Source organism: Camelus dromedarius, chromosome 15, assembly GCF_036321535.1.
Source record: "Camelus dromedarius isolate mCamDro1 chromosome 15, mCamDro1.pat, whole genome shotgun sequence".
Lineage (NCBI taxonomy): Eukaryota > Metazoa > Chordata > Mammalia > Artiodactyla > Camelidae > Camelus > Camelus dromedarius.
In genome coordinates, this window is record NC_087450.1 from 44,378,062 (window position 1) to 44,397,566 (window position 19,505).

Sequence of the window (19,505 nt, forward strand, 5' to 3'; positions counted from 1 at the left end):
CTAACCTGCCTGCTGGCACAGACGGTGGTTTGTGCACTGAGTAGGGATCGGTGGGCAGGGATGAGGTTTTTGGAAGAATACTGAGAGAAGTCATACATTCAGGTCTGGACACTCAAAAGATGCCAAAGAGGTAGTGGGTAGATTGATCGAAAACTCGGAAGAAAGTTCTGGGAGTCAGATGGCCACTCCAGATGCGGTGAAATGGGTCTGCCCAGGGAGAGAGGCTAGAGGGGGAAAAAGAGAAAAATCCCATGGCTGCATCCTAAGGAACTCTGATATGTAACGGCCTCCCAGAGATGAAAAAACCTACAAAAGAGACAAAGAAAAACTGGCCAGAGAAGTAGAAGAGGAGTCATGGAGAGGAGAGTGTTTCCAACATGAAATTGTGCTGAGAAGCCGAGGATGTGAGGGCTGGGACACTGGCTTTTAACAAAGGGGGTTGTTGCTGGTCTTTGTGGTGTTTTCTTCAGAGCCTCAGCTCAGCTCTGCACTCCTGAGGGCACCTATGCCTCACCTGGGACTTCTGTTTGCCAGTCAACAGAGTAAGAAGTTTGGGTCATCACCAAGGTCCCTCCCCGCTGAGCATCATTCCAGCTTCATTCGTGATGGCTGAACCATCATGGTGGCGGCATGCTTCAGCTCCTGCCTGCCCGGCCCCCTGCCTGTATTTCATCACATCCTCTGGGTACATTTTGGGGTCACATTCCTAGAGCCACAGCACCCATGTGTGGGTGGACGGAAATTCTTATTCATTAGACATTCTGTGAGTGCTGGGCCTTCTACGAGCCAATTTTACATATGATGTAGGAGACAGAAAAGCTATGTGATCCCTACCCTCAAAGACCTTATCTCTTTGGGGGGCTAAGATGAACACACACAAAAAATAAAGCCTAGAGACGGCAAGTGGGAGGAAAGAGCACTTAAGTGTACGCAGAGCCACCGAGTGGAGCGCGAGGGGTGGGCCCCTGAGGGAAAGCTGCTTGGAGCAGCAAACCTTGAGCCTGGTCTAGAAAAACCACTGTGTGGTGATCAGAAGAGCCTGAGCGAAGGCATGGAGGTGAGCCCTGGGCAGACCCATAAAGAGGTGGCCAGCAGGTCTGATGGGGTGGGGTGGGGTGGGGATGCCCAGAGGTGAGGTACTATGGGCGTCACTGTTTCAGCCTGGGTCCAGGGCACAGACCCTGGCCCAGGGCACAGACCAGACCTGCCACAGGTGCCTCAAGGGACCTGTGAGAGCAGACATCATCCCCTAGAGACCTGCTCCCCCAAGAGTCCCTTCAGCCTGACCACAGACTCAGGACTCACAGCACAGCACAGCCAGGGCAGGGACTGGGGAAAGTATTTGAGAATCATCTGTGGTTCTCACCGGCCTCTGTCCCTTCCTAATCCCCCCAACCAGTCCACAGAGAGCCATTTCTCACCCTGACCAGTCACACGTCCTCTTCTCCCTCTTCTCCTCGGCCTCATGCTCAGCCCCTCACTCTCCTCCCTGGGGACTAGGGGCTGCTGAGCTCCATCCTGAGGTCTGCCTGCTGCACCTTCAGCCCCAGACAAGCTTCTCTGGGCAGCTCCTCCCCAAGAAACTCCACTGCCCACACGAGGGAGGCAACTCTGCCCCTTTCCTCTTGCCTCCAGCCCACATGTCCAACTGCCCTCCTTCTTCCTCCACGGACTTGCATCTTCCTTTCTCTGCCATCACTTCTTCTCTTTGTCATGTGGCCTCCTCCCTCCAGCACTGATCCCTGTGGCCTTCTGGAAGGGGCACAAACCCTGGCCCAGGTCCTCAAGGCCTTCCACAAAGAACCTAAACCTTCCCTTCTCCCCTTACCTAAGAGACTCCCTTTGAGCAAACCACACATTTCTGGTACCATGCTGCCTTCCCATCTCTGTTCAGGCTGTAACTTCAGCCTGAAACACCTTCCTTCTGTTTCCATCTAACAAGCTCCCTCCTGCTCTCCAGATTGATCTCAAACTCCATCTGTCTCATGGGGCAGCCCAGCAAAACACGTACAGCTATGCTCCTTGGGGTCAGAATCATCTGACCTTAATCTGCTTGGCTTTGCAGCTGTGTGACCTTGGGCAAGTAGCTTCATGTCTTCTGAGCCTGTTTCCCAATCTATACAAGGAAGTGCCAATCCATACCTGAGCAAAGTCAGGATGAGGTGAAGCCTGGTGTACGAAGTGATCGATGCGGCACCTGACTCCCAACAGAGACTCAGGAATGCTTACTCTGGGAGCTTATTTCCAGACCCCTCCTACCAGCTGTGATCTCACTCTCCTTTGAAGATCTAGAACATTTTGGGTGTCTCTGTCAGCACCCACATTGGCCAACTATTATAGGTGGCAAACTTCCCAAAGCAGGAACTTTTTTTTGTGACCCTTTGGATCCTACGCAGAAAGTATCTGTTGAATGGAAATGAGGATGGACCCGTCATGACCCATCCTAGGGAAGTCCAACACCTCCCTGTGGCTGATGCTCCCAAACCAACAAAAACCAGCAGGTGCCTTCCCACTTCAAAACTAGCTCACCGTCCGGTCACACACCTCATCCCAATGCACTGGGCCACTTTTGCCACTTCTCAGTTCCTCCTGTCGCTTCAACACGACGATCTTGGGTAGGAATAGGCCTAGCTGAGCAGAGAAAACCCCCAACAATGGCCAAAGAAGCTGTGCCCAAGTGGGTCCTGCCTCACCAGGAGTGCCCATCAACATGGCCTCATCTCTGTGTGCTGTGCCGATGGAATACCACACTCTGGGACTTTCCTTCCCAAGGCCCGTGGTGTTCTCTCCCACCAGCTGACTTCAGATGGAGCCACCTCCATCCAGTAGAGATGTTAGCGTTGGTGGTCCCCAGTGAGAGAGAAGCAGGCTCTCAAGGCAGCTCACAATTGCCCACCTCCTCCCAACAACCTTCAAGCTCGGCCTACAGAGGAAGACGTGCCGAGGGTGCAGCCCTGCCACCGCCTTCCTCATCCCAGGACAATAGGTGTCAACTTACAGATGTCCAGACAACTCAAGGCAAAGAGAATCTGTTTTGAGTGGCAGAGCAGAGTCTTTCCTTATTCAACCCCCCTTCCTCTGGGATGACAGACCGAAATGATCAGACCGCCCAGGGGTACCATCCACACACGGAGACAGGGTAAGCTCTTGGCCAAGGGGACTGGACCTTCCTGGAAAGCTGAGTGGGGAATGGGTTCATCAGTAGGCCAGCAGCCTCCCCAGCCTAGCAGATTCTCTAGAACCCCAAGATAAATTCCCATCTCTGCCTCTGAAAAAACCACCCTGCCATCCCCCCTACCGTCCTTGGTGTCCCTCCTCTGGCCAGGCCTGGTGGTACTATGTGTCTCCCCCTCAGAAGAACTTATCTCCAGTCTTTTGCTGTCCCAACACAGACACAGAGCTCCTGGGCCTCTCTATAGCCCCAATTGCCAGCACATATTGGCACACAGTAGCTGCTCAATAAAAATTTATTGAAATAAATGAAACCATGAATTAGGATGCAGACTGAGATTTCAAATTTAAGCTTCTCCCATTAATGCAAGGAAGAAGTAAGATGAAGCCTCCTTCTTCTGATATCCCAACCTCTGTCTGAGAATCTCAGTCTCCTGTCCTCCAGGCACCAAACCTCCACCATCAGACTCCTTCTTGTCCTTCCCACCAGGCAGCCCTCCCTGACTACCCAGGTCCCAGGGACCATTTTCCTCTCTGAACCCACAAGCCCTGGTTGCCTGGGCCCTTTACTTGGTATTTGATTTGTCCTATTTTGCTTCCTAATTATTTGTGAGTTTGATTTCCATTCCTATCCAGGACTGCAAACTCCAAAAGGGCAGCCAGGCTGGGTTCTGCTTTTTTGCATCCCCCAAAGAAGCAACACAGGATGTGGCCCAAAGTCAGCATTTTATAAATTAGTAAAATGACTGAGTGAGTTGATAATGGCTTAATTTCCAAGGGGAGGAGGGTTTCCACATTATCATGCAACTCCGTACATGACTATGGGGCACAGTGAACCTCTTGTGTCTTCTCCAGAGCACATGTGCCCAAAGCACACACAAGAGTGTCCCACACTCTCCTCAGTGTGCACAGGACACTCTGGGTCCCTCAAATCCCCATGCCTTCAGAGTGCCCTCTTCTCCTACATGTGTTTCTTTCACAACACTAGTGCTGGGGAAAGAGCTCAGGGACCAAGAGTGGGAACCCAATGTCATCCAGCTTTGGTCCTGACTCGCTGGGAGGTTTGGCCGTATAAACCTCACATTTCTATACCTCTTCCCTTTTCTTCTCTGTCCCTTTATTGTTACCATAAACCACATCTTTCGGTCTGGCATATAGGTGTTCTTTTTGATGATCTTTGCTTTCCCTAAGGGTTGCAAAGTGGCTGCCACATCTCCAAGCATCCCATGTTTATATAACAATGTCCAAAGGCAGGAAAGAAACACAGCTTTTTGGTGCATGTCCTTCTGGTTTTTTGTCAGAGGAAATCATTCCCAGAGGTCTCTAGCTGACTCCTCCCCAGGATTCACTTAGAAGAACTGGGTCATTTCAGGAAGATGGGATTACCATGTCTGGCCTAGATCAAGCATGACTCATCTCCGAGGGCTGGTACCATCTTCCTTGAGCATACTGTTGATCAATATGTAAGCAAAACTGGGATTCTGCTCCCGAGGTAGAAAGGAGTAATGGCTATTAGACAGGCAGCCAGAGATGTCTCCCACATCGCCAGGAGTCTTAGACCCAAGTAGGTTTCATCCAGTTGGGAAAACAATAAAACCTGTTCAGCGGAGTACCAGGCCATTCATCTTATGTGGAAAATGCATTTTGAAAACCTGCACATTTTAAAGCTCATGCAAATTAAAACCAATCCTGACTGTGTACAGTAGTAGTTTCTGTTTACTAGCTAAAGCTGTAACACCATGTGGCAACAGCATAAACAGTTTATAATTCACTTGGCCCGCCAGGTTTCAAATTCTGCACTTTGTGAAGAATTTTTAAAAGTTTTGGGGACTCACATTATTTCATGTATTACATATAAATGAAGGCTTTATTAATATTTTTATTACTATTTTCAAATAAAATTGTATCTTAAAATTGATTAATATTTTATGCAAATGTTCTACTTGGTGTGAAATACGAAACTCTCACAAAAGTGAGTTCATTGATCAGTCCAGCTGTGAAGTGTGTGAGTGGTGGGTTGGGCTGAGGAGCAGTCGGGGTTCATTTATGCAAAGCACAGGGAGGATGACCTGAAACAAAGGAACTATGAACCAGCAACTAGATTTTAAACAAATTACCCTCTGCCTCAGTTTTTCTCATTTGGCTGGTTAGCTGGTTGAAAGGCCCCTTTTTACTCTAAAAGTCCGTGATTCTGTGGATCTCACAATGAGCCAAAAATTTTAGGATAAGCAATTACGTTTTTACCCTGTCTTGCATGTTTTCTATCTGAAATTACACAAAAGCATTTTCATGTTCACTACTTTGCAAATAGCTAAGCAAATGGAGTTATTAGGAAGGAGAGTTTGAAGTCACTCAGGAAGCCAGAGGCCAAGGAAAGCCGGATTCCCTCCTCCTCCGAGCAGCCGGTAATGCTGACAAGGCAGGAATGTTCCCACCCCCTGTAGGGACAGAGAATTCATTCACGGGGGGGGGGGGGGGGGGGGAGGGAGCATGGGCAGAGGCTCCTTTCAAGCCTTCCTCCGCTTGGTACACCAGGCTCAACTGCTCTCTCCAACCGCCCAGGAGCGCAGGCCAGCTCCCTCTGGCTGCTCAGATAACAGAGCTGTTTTCCCGGGTTTGATCCTGGCTCCAGCAGTGACTTGAGAACTGAACTATCTGTGGAGACTGAAGTAAGAGGAGGGTGGGCCAGGCTCCCCTGAGCCCCAGCCCCCAAGACCCCCTGCTCCGCAGGGAGAGAAGGAGACCTGAGGGTCATGGGGATTTGGTCTAGCCGGGACACTGTTGCCTGACACAAATTTTTTTTTAATGCTGAATTCATCGATATTTTATTTTATTTTATTATTATTTTTAATAGTTGCATAGTAGTTGACATTTTAAAATGAGATGATTCTCTATTTAAAACTTCAAATTTCTGGCTTCTCTGGAAGAAGTTGATGATCTGGATGAGGGCCCACATTCCTGCGTGGTGATAATTGGCTTGAGCAGAGTAAGTCCCTCCTCCCTTACGTGGAGCATGTGAGGCTCGTGGCCCATCCCCATCGCAGCCCCACCACTCATTCCCTGAAGCGACTTGAGATTTGTTGCGATTTGCTTGCGGCTGAGACTCCCTGGTGCAGCTATTGAATATTTAGTTCTTCCTGGGTGGGCTCTCCTTATGCCTCCTGGCCTCATTCCTTCCAGGACACCACCTGGTGCATTTCCCCCAAGGGAACATGCTCTAGGGGGTGGGATGCCTTCCCTCCAGTATTTGCACTTGAAGGACCATCTCTGCTCTGATGTGGGCTATTAAAAATCCTGGGCAGCATTATTAGCCACCAACCACTCAGGTCATGGGAGTTGAGAGTCTCTGTTCTCTGCCCTCATACTCCACGCAGGAGTCCAGAGGCCATTTCTGAAGGCTAGTGTTTTCAGAGAGGCATTGACCAGTCAGAGACCTACCTGCGTCAGGAGGACGGTGAGCTGGAGGTGAAGGGGCAGGAAATCACACTACATCAAGAAGGACTGATGGAGCTGGGGGTGTTCAGCAGAGGAAAGAGAGGACCCAGGCAATGCGATGCCTTCCTTTGAACCCAGGAAGGGCGGTCGTGTGAGAAAAGGGCTAAATTATTACTACTGTAAATAGCACTGATACAATCACTGCTAATAATACTAGAAATAAATATTTATCTGGTGCTTACTATGTGCCAGGCATTATTGCAAGAAGACACACTGACTAACTTTGATGCAAAAAAAGTAACAAATGGAAACATAGGAAGATGGAGTTTTGTTTAATCAATGGTGCCCAAGGATGGAAGGGGCTGCACATGTAAGTAGTGAGCTCGCTGTCTCTGGAGAAATGCAAGCAGAGACTGGAGTCCACTGAGATTCATCAAAAGGGTGGTTGTATTCAATGATTCTTAAGGTCTCTTTCACCCCTGACATTCTGTGATTCAAATATTTTAACTTCAGGAATCTTCCATGGGGACTGAGTCAGGAGGGGTGGAGTGCTGGGTTCATAGATCAGAGAACCAAGGAATGAAGAGGTGAACTCAGCACGATGTCTCTCAGTGTCAGGAAAGTGAGTCTGTCTGAGGTCAGGTCAAGGAGGACAAAGTGTACATTTACATAACTGTACTCTGAAGTTCGTACGTGCAAATCTTTGGGAATGGATAGATATGCCAAGATAATCAGTTGTGTAAGAGACTTCTTGGGACCATTGTGCGGCTCACCACCCTTGAGAATCAGACAGACCAAAGCTGATTAGCTTATGTTGTTAGAGTGGTGTTTTCCAAACTGCTGGTTACAACCCATTGGTGGGTTATGAAATCAGTTTGGTTGGTTGTAACCAGCATTAAAAAAAAAAAAAAATCAGAATGCATCACAACTAATGATGTAATTAGTACAAACTTTTTCATTAAAGGTTAATTTCAATAATGCCTGAGTGTATGTATCATATATGTATGTGCAATGAGTTAGGATGTGAAATTGGTGAATATAAACCAACCTCCTGGACCAACCTCTGATGGAGGACAGAAGGAACGAAAGTACCACTAAACTGAGAAGGCATCTTGAAACCGAAAGATGAGGCAGGCAGCTCCATATAATCAATGAATCAGTTCATTCTAGAGTAACTTAACTCCCAGGGTGGGGTCTGGATCAGGCAGACAAGGATCCGGAAGCACTTGCAGCTGCACTCCGTGCCGCCAAGGGGCCACTGGGACAATTTTATAGTTAACCTAGGGTGGGCGGTAGGGGCTTGGAAATAGGATACGCATTCCTAAGTTAAGATTCATGAATGGGTTACTAGTCTTGTGGATGCCGGGAGTGTGTCAGGAAAGGTCTTCATCATTGTTTGGGGACAAACAGAGCATAGAATCCACCTGGTCCTAATGGTTATTAAACAACATCTATTAACTACAAAGCCCTTTATGACAGAGAAGTGATTCACTGCACAGTACAGTCCTGGGTAGGGTCAGCCAAAGGACAGGAGAAACTGTAAAGGCCCAACATGGCGTCAGTCATGCCAACAGCCACACACCGATCAAGGACACTGTGGCAGAATGCACAGGCTGATCCTAGACTTTCCTCGAGAAGATGGTGTCAGTCTCAGATGAGACTGTTCCCCCGAGTGTCCTGCCACTTGTAGACATGCCTGTCATGATGACAGCCACCATCTTGGCACTTTCATTGATCATACTCCTCACCTCACCCCAGGGTTAAGCCCGAAACTTCTTCACCCACTGAGCATCTGGAGTCTATACCATGACCAGACCTTTGGGTAAACAGACCTGTCACCCAAAGATCCAAGTGTCTGTTCCCTGGACCCTTCTATCTCAGCCCCTTGATGCCTTTCCCCTAAGATTACCTAAGTGCTCAAGCTATGGCAGTGAATTAGCTACGTGACCCCTAGCCCCTCTTCATAGTTTCCTGAATTACTTAGCCTGTTGAATAGTAAATAATTTACTGTTATCTGCAGACTGAAGGAACTGACTCAGAAATAAGAGCAATGGTGTGGTCTATAGTAGAGCTATGCTGAACTGTTCTCCCCAGTAGCTGCCTCTCACGAACAGCTGCTCCTTAAGGACCCTTCTGGAAGACACCCGGCCATCAGTATTTGTAGGGCAGAAGTACCCTGTTGGAGCTCATCTAAGGGCTGGAGCAGATTGTTTAGACACCATTTCACAAGAACAGGAGTGGGGGCAGACTTGTACAATGCCTGTTGCCTTTCATGTTGGAAATTGTTCTGTCAACAACCCATTTCTACCCACTCTGATTTGTGATGAGTGCCCTAAAAGGACATTAAAAACCAGGATGCTATGGCTCATGCAGCCTGACACTAGGATGGGCTTGTTTTGAAGTTGAATGCCAATGATAAATCAGCAAATGCTTCAAAGACTTTTAAATTTTCTATAATTTTTGGAATAGGTAATATATGGACATATTACAAAATTCAAAGGAACAAGAGAATATTGACCCTTCTCACTGCAAGTGAAATGCAAGTTTCCCTCCCTTCTCTTCCCCGACTAATTCCCACCCCCACCCCTAGCCCTGCACACACCATTGAAATCACTGCCATCAGTTTCCTAAGTATTCCTCCAGAGATATTCAGAACATTCTACATATATTATCTCAAATAATTTAGTGTTTTCTCAATAAAGGGCAGCAACACTCCACAGTAGACTAGACATAGTGTCTAAAGCCTGAATGACATTCACTGAAATAGGGAGACTCAGACCTGCTGCGGGAAAACCTGGGTTCATAATACATGGAGGTAGAGGGTTGTTCTTTGCGTAAACAGAATAGATTATATTCTGTTCCATTATGAATGAATAAACAAATATATTTCAAGCACCAGCTATGTGCTGAAAGTAACCATGACTGACATTTATTGAACATTTACTAAGCTCTCATATACATCATTTCACATCATCCTGATGGTAACTTGGGAGGTGTGGATTGGCTTCCTCAGGTCCCATAGCATCCTCCTTCTGAGTGCCTTCCTACTGCAGAGGCTAGAAAGCAGTTTGCAAGTGAGGCTCTGAATATGAATTAGTTTCCACCAATTAGAGATACTTGCTTGAATTTTGTAATGTGAGAATAAGGCAGAAACTATTTCTCTGCTACTTTCTGCACTAAACCCTGATTGATAAAAAATATGCGAGATGAGTACTATTAATATCTCTGTTTTACACAGAAATTGAGGCATAGAGTGGCTAAGTAACTTGTCTGAAGTCAAACAATTAGTATAGTAGAGCCAGGATTTGAACCTGAGCAAGATGACTCCTTTATTACAAGCTGCTAGGTGCTTTTGTAACCCCTATACAATTCCATAAAAAAGAATAAAACACTTAGGAATAAATCTAACCAAGGAGGTAAAAGACCCGTACTCAAAACAAAACCAAAAACAAAAAACCTCTAAGACATTGATGAAAGAAATCGAAGATGATACAAACAAATGAAAAGATACATTATGCTCATGGAATGGAAGAATTAATATTGTTAAAATGACCACACTACCCAAGGCAATATACAGATTTAATGCAATCTTTATCAAAAGTCTAATGGCATTTTTCTCAGAACTAGAACAAATAATTTAAAAATTTGTACGGAAACAAAAGACTTTGAATAGCCAGAACAGTACTGAAAAAGAAGAGAAAGTTAGAGGTATCATGCACCCTGATTTCAAGCCACAGTAATCAACGCATGTATGGTATTGGTGCAAAAACAGACACATAGATCAATGGAACAGAACAGAGAGTCCCAAAATAAACTTATATTTATGTGGTCAATTAATCTAAGACAAAGGAGGCAAGAATATACAATGGAGAAAAGACAGCTTCTTCAATCAATGGTGTTGGGAAACCTGGACAGCCACATGCAAAAGAATCATACTTGACTACCTTCTCACACCATATACAAAAATAAACTTAAAATGGATTAAAGACTTAAATGTAAGACCTGAAACCATAAAACTCCTAGAATAAAACATAGGCAGTATACCCTTTGACATCAATCTTAGCAATATTTTTTTGGATATCTCCTTAGGCAAGGGAAACAAAAGCAAAAATAAACAAATAGGACTATATCAAATTAAAAGCTTTTGCACAGCAAAGGAAACTATCAACAAAATGAAAAGGCAGTCTACTGAATGGGAGAAGATATTTGTAAACCCCTTATTATAAGGGGTTAATATCCAAACTATACAAAGAACTCATACAATTCAACACCAAAAAACAAACAACCAGGTTAAAAAATAGGCAGAGGACCTGAATATGTAGACATTTCTCCAAAGAAGACATACAGATGGCCCACAGACTCATGAAAAGATGTTTAACATCATTAATCACCAGTGAAATGCAAATCAAAATCACAATTATTACAATGGTTATTATCAAAAAACAAAACAAAAAACCCCACAAGTGTTGGCAAAGATGTGGAGAAAAGGGAACCCTTGTGCACTGTTGATGGAGATGTGAATTGGCACAGCCAGTTATGAAAACTGTATGGAGTTTCCTCAAAAAATTAAAAATAGAACTACCATAAGATCCAGCAATTCCACTTCTGGGTATCTTCCCAAAGAAAACAAAAATACTAATTTGAAAAGATATGTGCACCCCTATATTCATTGCAGCCTTATTTTAATAGCCCAGATATGGAAGTAACCTAAGTTTCAAATGGTACATGAATGAATAAAGAAGATGTGGTGTATATATACAATGGAATACTACTCAGCCATAAAAAATAAGATCTCGCCATTTGTGACAACATGGGTGCACCTGGAGGGTGTTATGCTAAGTCAAATAAGCAGGCCAGAGAAAGACATACACCCTATGAGTTCATGTATATGTAGAATTTGAAAACCAAAACAAATGAATAAACAAAACAGATTCATAGATACAGAGAACAAACAGGTGGTTGCCAGAGCAGAGGGGAATGGGTGGGATAGGTGAAATAGGTGAGGATGATTAAGAGGTACAAACTTCCAGTTATAAAATAAATGAGTCACAGGAATGAAATGCACAGCTCAGAGAATATAGTCAATAATATTGTAATATCTTTGTATGGTGACAGATGTTAACTGGACTTATTAGGTGATCATTTTGTAATGTATAGAAGTATCAAATCACTATGCTGAGCACCTGGAACTAACATAGGGTTGTAGGTCAATTATAGCTCAATAAAGAAAGGAGAGAGGGGAAGTGAGAGAGAGAAAGGGGTGAAGGAGAGAGAGAGAAAGAAAAGAAAGAGAGGAAGAAAGATGCAGACTCGCTGTGAAAGATAAACAATTCTGTAGTTCTCTTGCCTCACACACATCTGAGTGATTATCTGTACCTCAAAGTAGAAAATTTAACTTCCTGCTCATCAGAAATGAAGTTCACGTTGACTATTTTCCTTGACAGCAGCAGTATGGTGTCTGCTGAAAATATTCCATAAGGTTGAATGGTCAGGCTTACCAAGAGGGATCTAAGAGGTGACATTTTACTCCAAAAGGACAAACTCTGGATGGTAACTGTTTTCTTTTCCATGCCAAAGCGCCAGGTTGCACTGAACTTCCTATGGAACAGGTTTTGATCTAAAAAGATACTTACCAGACTAAACTCCAACTAGTTTATATCTACTTCCAACACCAAATCCACCAACAAAAGACCATTTGTCATCTTTGAGAGTATTCAAAACATGGAACACAGATTTTTAAAGTAATTCAAAACAAAATAGAGTCTAAAGATATTCTGAGGCATGACAATATTCTTTGGAATTACCTCCCAGAAATAAGTGAAAGAACTGAAAACACCCATTTGGACCCAGAACTTCTGGTCTGTCTAGTAATATGAAGGTTCATTACTTTGCAGAAATTTCTTATAAATAATAATGCTCTGGTCTATGAAAGTTCATTTTTGAAGGCTTCATAATAACTATATTTATCACTTAGGATGATTTTGGTCTTAAGCAACACAAAATCCAACACAAACTAACATAAGAAATGAAGAGGATTTCTTTTTTGTCCTGCTGCCTCTTTTAACTTCCCCCTATTCTGGGTCCTCTCATAATAGTCCTTCCCGCCCGCATCACATCCAATACCCAACAGCTTCTCTTCTTGCCTCCAGTTGCTATGAATGAGCTGCTCATAGTTTTATCTAAGACCAACTCTCCACATGTGCACAGGGTCCTGTCTCCTCTCTCATCCAACACATCGATTATTCCCTCTCAACTACTTCCTACTTTAGCAAACCATGGTACATTTTTTCCTGATGTCAAAACTCAAAACAAAACTTCTTGACTTCATAACCCTCTCCAGCTTCCATCACATTTTTCTTCTCTCTCTGATGGTAAAATTCCTTGATAAATTCTCCATTCTCCTGGACTTATTTCCTCACTTCATTTCAGTGAGTTCTGACTCCACCACTTAAACAACACAGTTATTCTTGGGTTTACCAATGACTTTCATGTTGCTAAATCCAGCAGTCAGTTTTTAATCTTCATCTTAATCTATCAGCAGCATATGATATAGTTGACTACCCTGACTTTTTTTGGAAATCCTTTCTTCACTTGGATTTCAATGAAAACAACACTCTCTTGGTTTTTCTCTTCCTTTCTTATCCACTCTTTCCTGATCTGCCTTGCTAATCCTTCCTCATCATGCTGATCTTTAAACACTGAGTACACCTGGGTTTGGTTTTGGATCTGTTCCTCTTCTAAAGGTATATTCACATCTTGGTTGATTTTACCCACTCCTATGACTTTATACATCATCTATATCCTGTCAAATGTTGAATGATTTCTTTCCAGAACTTCAGGTACATATCTAACTGGTTACTGAGCATCTCCACTTAGATGTCTGATGGACATCTCAAACTTAATGTGACCAAAACGTAACTACTGACAGTGTAGTGTGGTAAGCGCCTATGAAACAAACTCCTGCAGATGTCAGCTATGAACTCTTGAAATCTACAACCACCTGAAGGCCCTGGAGAGTGAACAAAAGCAGGCAGTTTCTGGAGAGGAGTCAACACTTGGAAAAAGGGAATGCATGGGATGTGTTTCCCATTTTTGTTTTTGTTTTTTGTTTGTTTGTTTTTTGCCTGAAGCAGGCCTTAGTAGAGTCACATAGGACAGATAAAATGATAGAAAACTTTCAGTCCTATTGGCCTGAAGACTCAAAGGAGAGAGTTTAAGGCAACCACAGCCTTTAGAAAGTGAGGTGGGGAATCTAGGAAAAGAGAGAACCAGAGAGGAAGAACATACATTTTACGTATGAACTCTGTCCAAATCTCTGGTTTATTTCTGAATCATACCACATGAGGCAGGCTTAAGATACCCAGATAAGAATAAAAGAACCGAACTGAGATTTGAACTGTGACCTAAGGGACAGTTTGTATTTTGATCCAATCAAGTTAATTGCCTGCTAAAACAAACAAACCAACTAACCAGCATTTTAGGAGAGTTGTGTAACAGAATCCATAATCTCCACAACTTACAGTGTCCAGAATACCCCCCAAATATTCAACATGAAGAAAATGGAAAATGTGACCCATACTCAAGAGAAAAGATAATCAACAGAAACTGACTCTGAGATGACCCAGATGTTACATTTAGCAGATCATAATTTTAAAGTAAGCTGTTATAACTATACTTCATAAGGAAAGGGATTATATGTTTGTAATAAGTGAAAAGATAGGAGCTGGTGGGAATGCAGTTTGGTGTAGCCACTGTGCAAAACAGTATGGAGATTCCTCAAAAGATTAGGAAGAGACTTACCATATGACCCAGGAATCCTGCTCCTGGGCATATATCTAGAAGGAACCCTACTTCAAAATGACACCTGCACCCCAATGTTCATAACAGCACTATTTACAATAGCCAAGACATGGGAACAGCCTAAATGTCCATCAACAGATGACTGGATAAAGAAGTGGTGGTATATTTATACAGTGGAATACTATTCAGCCATAAAAACTGACAACATATCGCCATTTGCAGCAACATGGATGTCCCTGGAGAATGTCATTCTAAGTGAAGTAAGCCAGAAAGGGAAAGAAAAATACCATATGAGATCGCTCATATGTGGAATCTAAAACAAAACAAAACAAAACATAAATTCAAAACAGAAACAGACTCAAAGACATAGAATAGAAACTTGTGGTTGCCAAGGGGGCAGGGGGGTGGGAAGGGACAGACCAGGATTTCAAAATGTAGAATAGATAAACAAGATTGTACTGTGTAGCACAGGGATATATATATACAGGATCTTGTGGTAGCTCACAGCAAAAAAAAATGTGACAATGAATATATGTATGTTCATGTGTAACTGAAAAATCATACTCTACACTGAAATTTGACACAACATTGTAAAATGACTGTAACTCAATAAAAAAATGTTTAAAAAAAAGAAAGTGAAGGCACTGGAAAAAAAAAAAGAAAGAAAAGATAGGAAACCTCAGCAGAGAAATAAACTCTATTTTATAAAAAACTAATGGAAATTCTAGAATTGAAAAAGATAATGTTTGAAATACAATATTCACTGAATATGCTTAACAACAGAATGGAGACAACAGAGGAAAGAGTCAATGACCTTGAAGTTAGATCAGTATAAAGCATCCAATCTGAAGAAAGAGGGGAGATAAAGTTTGGGAAAAAAATGAATAGCACCTCAGAGACCTAAGAAACACTATCAAAATGTCCAACACGTGTAACTAGAATCCTGGAAGGAAAGGAAGGGACTATTGGACAGGAAAAATAATTAGAAAATAATATCCAAAATTTCCCCCCAAATTTGGGAAAGATACACATTTACAGATTCAAGAAGTCCAGTATACCCCAAGCAAGATAAATACAAAGAAAACATCTTACAGGCACATTGTAGTCAAACTGCTAAAAACCAAAGATAAAGAGAAAATTTTGAAAGTAGCCAGAGAAAAAAAGATACATTACATATAGGGGGGAGAAACAATTCAAATGACCCTGACTTCTCATCAGAAACAATGAAGGCCAGTATCCAATAAGGAGTTAATATACAAAATATACAAAAAAATTTCATACAACTCAATAGCAAAAAACCAGATAACCCAATTTAAAAATGAGCAAAGGGAAGTTCCTGGTCAGATGTGGTGTTTGTGTGTGTGCTTCTAAGTTGCACTGTCCTGGTTCAGCCTTCGGTTGCATTTCATGAATCCAGCATTGTTCGAGCCTGTGAGAACCCTGTCCTGTGTCTTCAGCTCAATAGATTTTGTTTAATTTAGAAACTTTTGTTGTAAAAAGGTGGGGTTCATCTGTAGCTCCTCTGGTTCTCTGCCATCAGCACCATGTGGACTCCAAAACAAGTTGCCATCCCTTCCTTTCCTGGCTCTTCTCCCTCGTTCCCTTGTATTTTTGTGCATTCTGAATAGTATATCACTGGGTAAAACTGTTCATATTATTTGTTTAAATTTATAATCTTAATAAAAAGTCGATAATAAAAAAAATTAAAATGAGCAAAGGACCTGAATAGACATTTTTTCCAAAGAAGATATACAGATGACCAACAGGTACATGAAAAGGTGCTCAACATCACCAATCATCAGGGAAATTATCAATAAAACAAGAGAAAAATGCTGATGAGGATGTGGAGAAAAGGGAACCCTTGTGCATTATTGTTGGGAATGTAAATTGGTCCAGTCACTACAATATAGAAGTTCCTCAAGAGATTAAAAATAGAACTACCATATGATTCAGCAATCCCACTTCTGGATATATATCCAAAGAAACAAAACCATTATCTCAAAGAGATATCTGTATTTCCATGTCCATTGCAACATTATTTACAATAGCCAACGTATGGAAACACCTTGTGTCTGCCAACAGATGAATGGATAAAGAAAGGGTGGTACATGCATACAATGGTGTTTTGTTCAGCCCTAAAAAAAAAAGGAAATTGTCATTTGCAACAACATGGATGAAACTGGAGGGCATAATGCTAAGTGAAATAAGGCGGACAGACAAAGATAAATATTTCATGGTATCATATGTGGAATCTAAAATAAAGGAGGCTCAGAACCATAGAAACAAAGAGTAGAATAGGGGTTGCCAGGGGCTGTAGGTAGGAGAAATAGGGAGAGGTTGGTAGACAGGTGCAAACTTTTCAGCATGAGATAAATAAGGTTTGAGGATCAAATGTGTAACATGGTGACTAAAGTTAATAACACTGTATTGTATAATTGGAATTTTCTAAGAGAGGAAAACTTAAATATTCTCACCCTACCCCCCAAAAAAGGTAAATATGTGAGGTGATGGATATGCTAATCAGCTCGATGCAGGCAATTCTTCCACAACGTATCATATATCAAATCATCCTGCTGTATACTTTAGATACCTAACACTTTTGTCAATTATACCTTAATAAAGCTGAAAAAAGTGTAGGGGACAGGAAAGAAAAGAAACAACAGAGTCCAGAAACCAGTGGAGCAACATCTGTAAAGTACTGAAAGTAAAAACTTCCAACCCAGAATCCTATACCCAGCAAAAACATCCTTGAAGACTAAAAATAAAATAAAGGTATCTCCAGATAAAGAAAACCTTAAAAAAGTCACCATCAGCAGATCTTCACTACAGAAAATGCTAAAGAAAGTTCTCAGACTGAATGAAAGCAGTACAAGGAAACTTGGGTCATTAGAAACAAATGAAGAGCGTGGGAAATAGTCATAACCGGGTAAATACAAAACCAAATTCCAGCTTCCCACTCTGCCCCACCCAAACCTGTTTTTCCCTGTACATTCCTCATCTTGGTGATAGGCACTCTGTCTTCACAGTCCCCAGGCAAAAACCTTGGTTAGCTCCTTCTCTCACTCCCCAGAAAGTAATCTCTGCTCTACTTTCAAATCAGTATGTATTCAGAATCCAACCATTCTTTCTACCTCCATTTGCCTTCCTGGTCCAAGCCACTATTATCTCTTGCCTGGATGATTGCAATAGCCTCTACACAATCTTTCTCTTTCTACCCTTGTGACGGTAATTCAATGACGTAGGACACAGCAGTGCAAGCGATCCTTTTAAGACCTCGGTCATTTCTTTCATATTTCTGTTCAATACTCCCCACTGACTTCCCACCTCAGCAAGAAGCAAAGAGAGTCCTTGCCACAGTCGACCAAGGCCCCAGGCCACATGGTCCCTTGCTGCTTCTCTGCTCTTCCTCCCTCCCTCTCTAGCTCACTCTGAACTGGCCACCTTGGCTTCCGTGCTGTTCCTCAAACACACCAGCATGTGCCTGCCTCAGGGACCTTGTTCTTCCCCCCACATCCGTCTCTGATATTTACAGGGTTCACTCCCTCAATTTTCTGCCTAAATGATGCCTTATCAGTGAAGGTTTTCCAAACCATCCTCCCTTATCTTTAGTTTTCTTCATAATACTTATAGTCTTCATATTCAGATAAATGTTTGTTGAATGAATGAGTGACACAAATACCTATAACACAAGGCTGAAAGCTCAGATAAAGAGCTTGTGAGAGTTCAGAGGAAGGAAACATTTATTCATTGAGTGCCCTCCATGTTCTAAAAGTGTTGGTTAGATCATTTAATCTTCATTACTCTTCTGTTAAATAATTGATTGCTATTAACTTACAGAGAGATGTTGAGGCTTAGAGAGGTTTGACAAGGTCACATGCACGGTAAATGATGGCAGAATTCAAACCAGGTCTTTATAATTTCACTTACACATTCATTGCATCACACAGCTCCCCAAACCCCATCTGGCTCAGGTGAGGGACGAGGGAGGAAGTATCTGGAAAGGTTTTCTGGAGGAGGTGGCACCCTAGTTCTTAAGAGATAATAGAAAAATATCTATACCTCTATCTATTCGTCTCCCAGTGCCTGGTACAGAGTTTTAAAACCCTCGCAATTCCCTAAGTGATAAGAGCACCAGGAGCATCTTTTGTCCTAATATTTGGTCTCTGACCCTGGTTTCTGATGTGGAGTCCCTAAATCCTTTGGAATTTCCTGGGCAATTGCAGTGTCTTTTCTAATGAGGTGGTTCTTGGATGGGAGCTGGTCACCAGAAAGACCAAGCCATGATTGAAAGCTTGGAATATTCAGCCACTCCTTGCGTTCTCCAGAGAGGGAAGAGGGAAAGTAGAGTTAATGATTGATCATTATGTGATGAAGCCTCCATAAAAATCCCAAGAGTCCAGGGTCTAGAGAGCTTCCAGGTCAGTGGACACGTGGAGATGCTGGGAGAGGAGCGTGCACGGAGAGGCACGGAAGCTCCACACCCTTCCCACACGCCCTGCTTTCTGCATCTCTCCCCGCTGCTGCTGCTGCGGACACCCTTTCATAATAAACTGGCAAACAGTAAGTAACCTGTTCCTGAGCTCTGTGAGCCACGCTCGCAAACTAGTCAAACCCAAGGAGCGGGGGGTTGTAGGAATCAGTCAGCAGCGCATGTGACAACCTGGGCACGCAAGTGGCATCTAAAGTGGGGCGGGGAGCAGTTTTGTGGGACTAAGCTCTTAACCTGTGGCGCTTAACCTGCTCTCCCCAGGGAGACAGCATCAGAATTGAATTAAATTCCAAATTAAACTGTAGGACATCCAGCTGGTGTCACAAAATTCTTTGGTGTAAGGGGGGAACCCACACATCTGGCATCAGAAGAACTGTGAGTGTGACAGAAGTGTGACAGTGAAGGAGACACACAGGAGAAGTGGGTTTTCCCTAACAGTTCCCGAGGGACAAGACACAGACAGGAGGTTAGCATTGCTCACGGTCAAACCCAAGGAGGCTTGACTTCTCTGTGCTTCAGCTTCTACTATAAGAGGATTATGTGAGGTAACTGGGATGACCTGACTCTCTCCCTGAAATCCAAGTAAGTGAAACAGCAACAACTCAAAAGA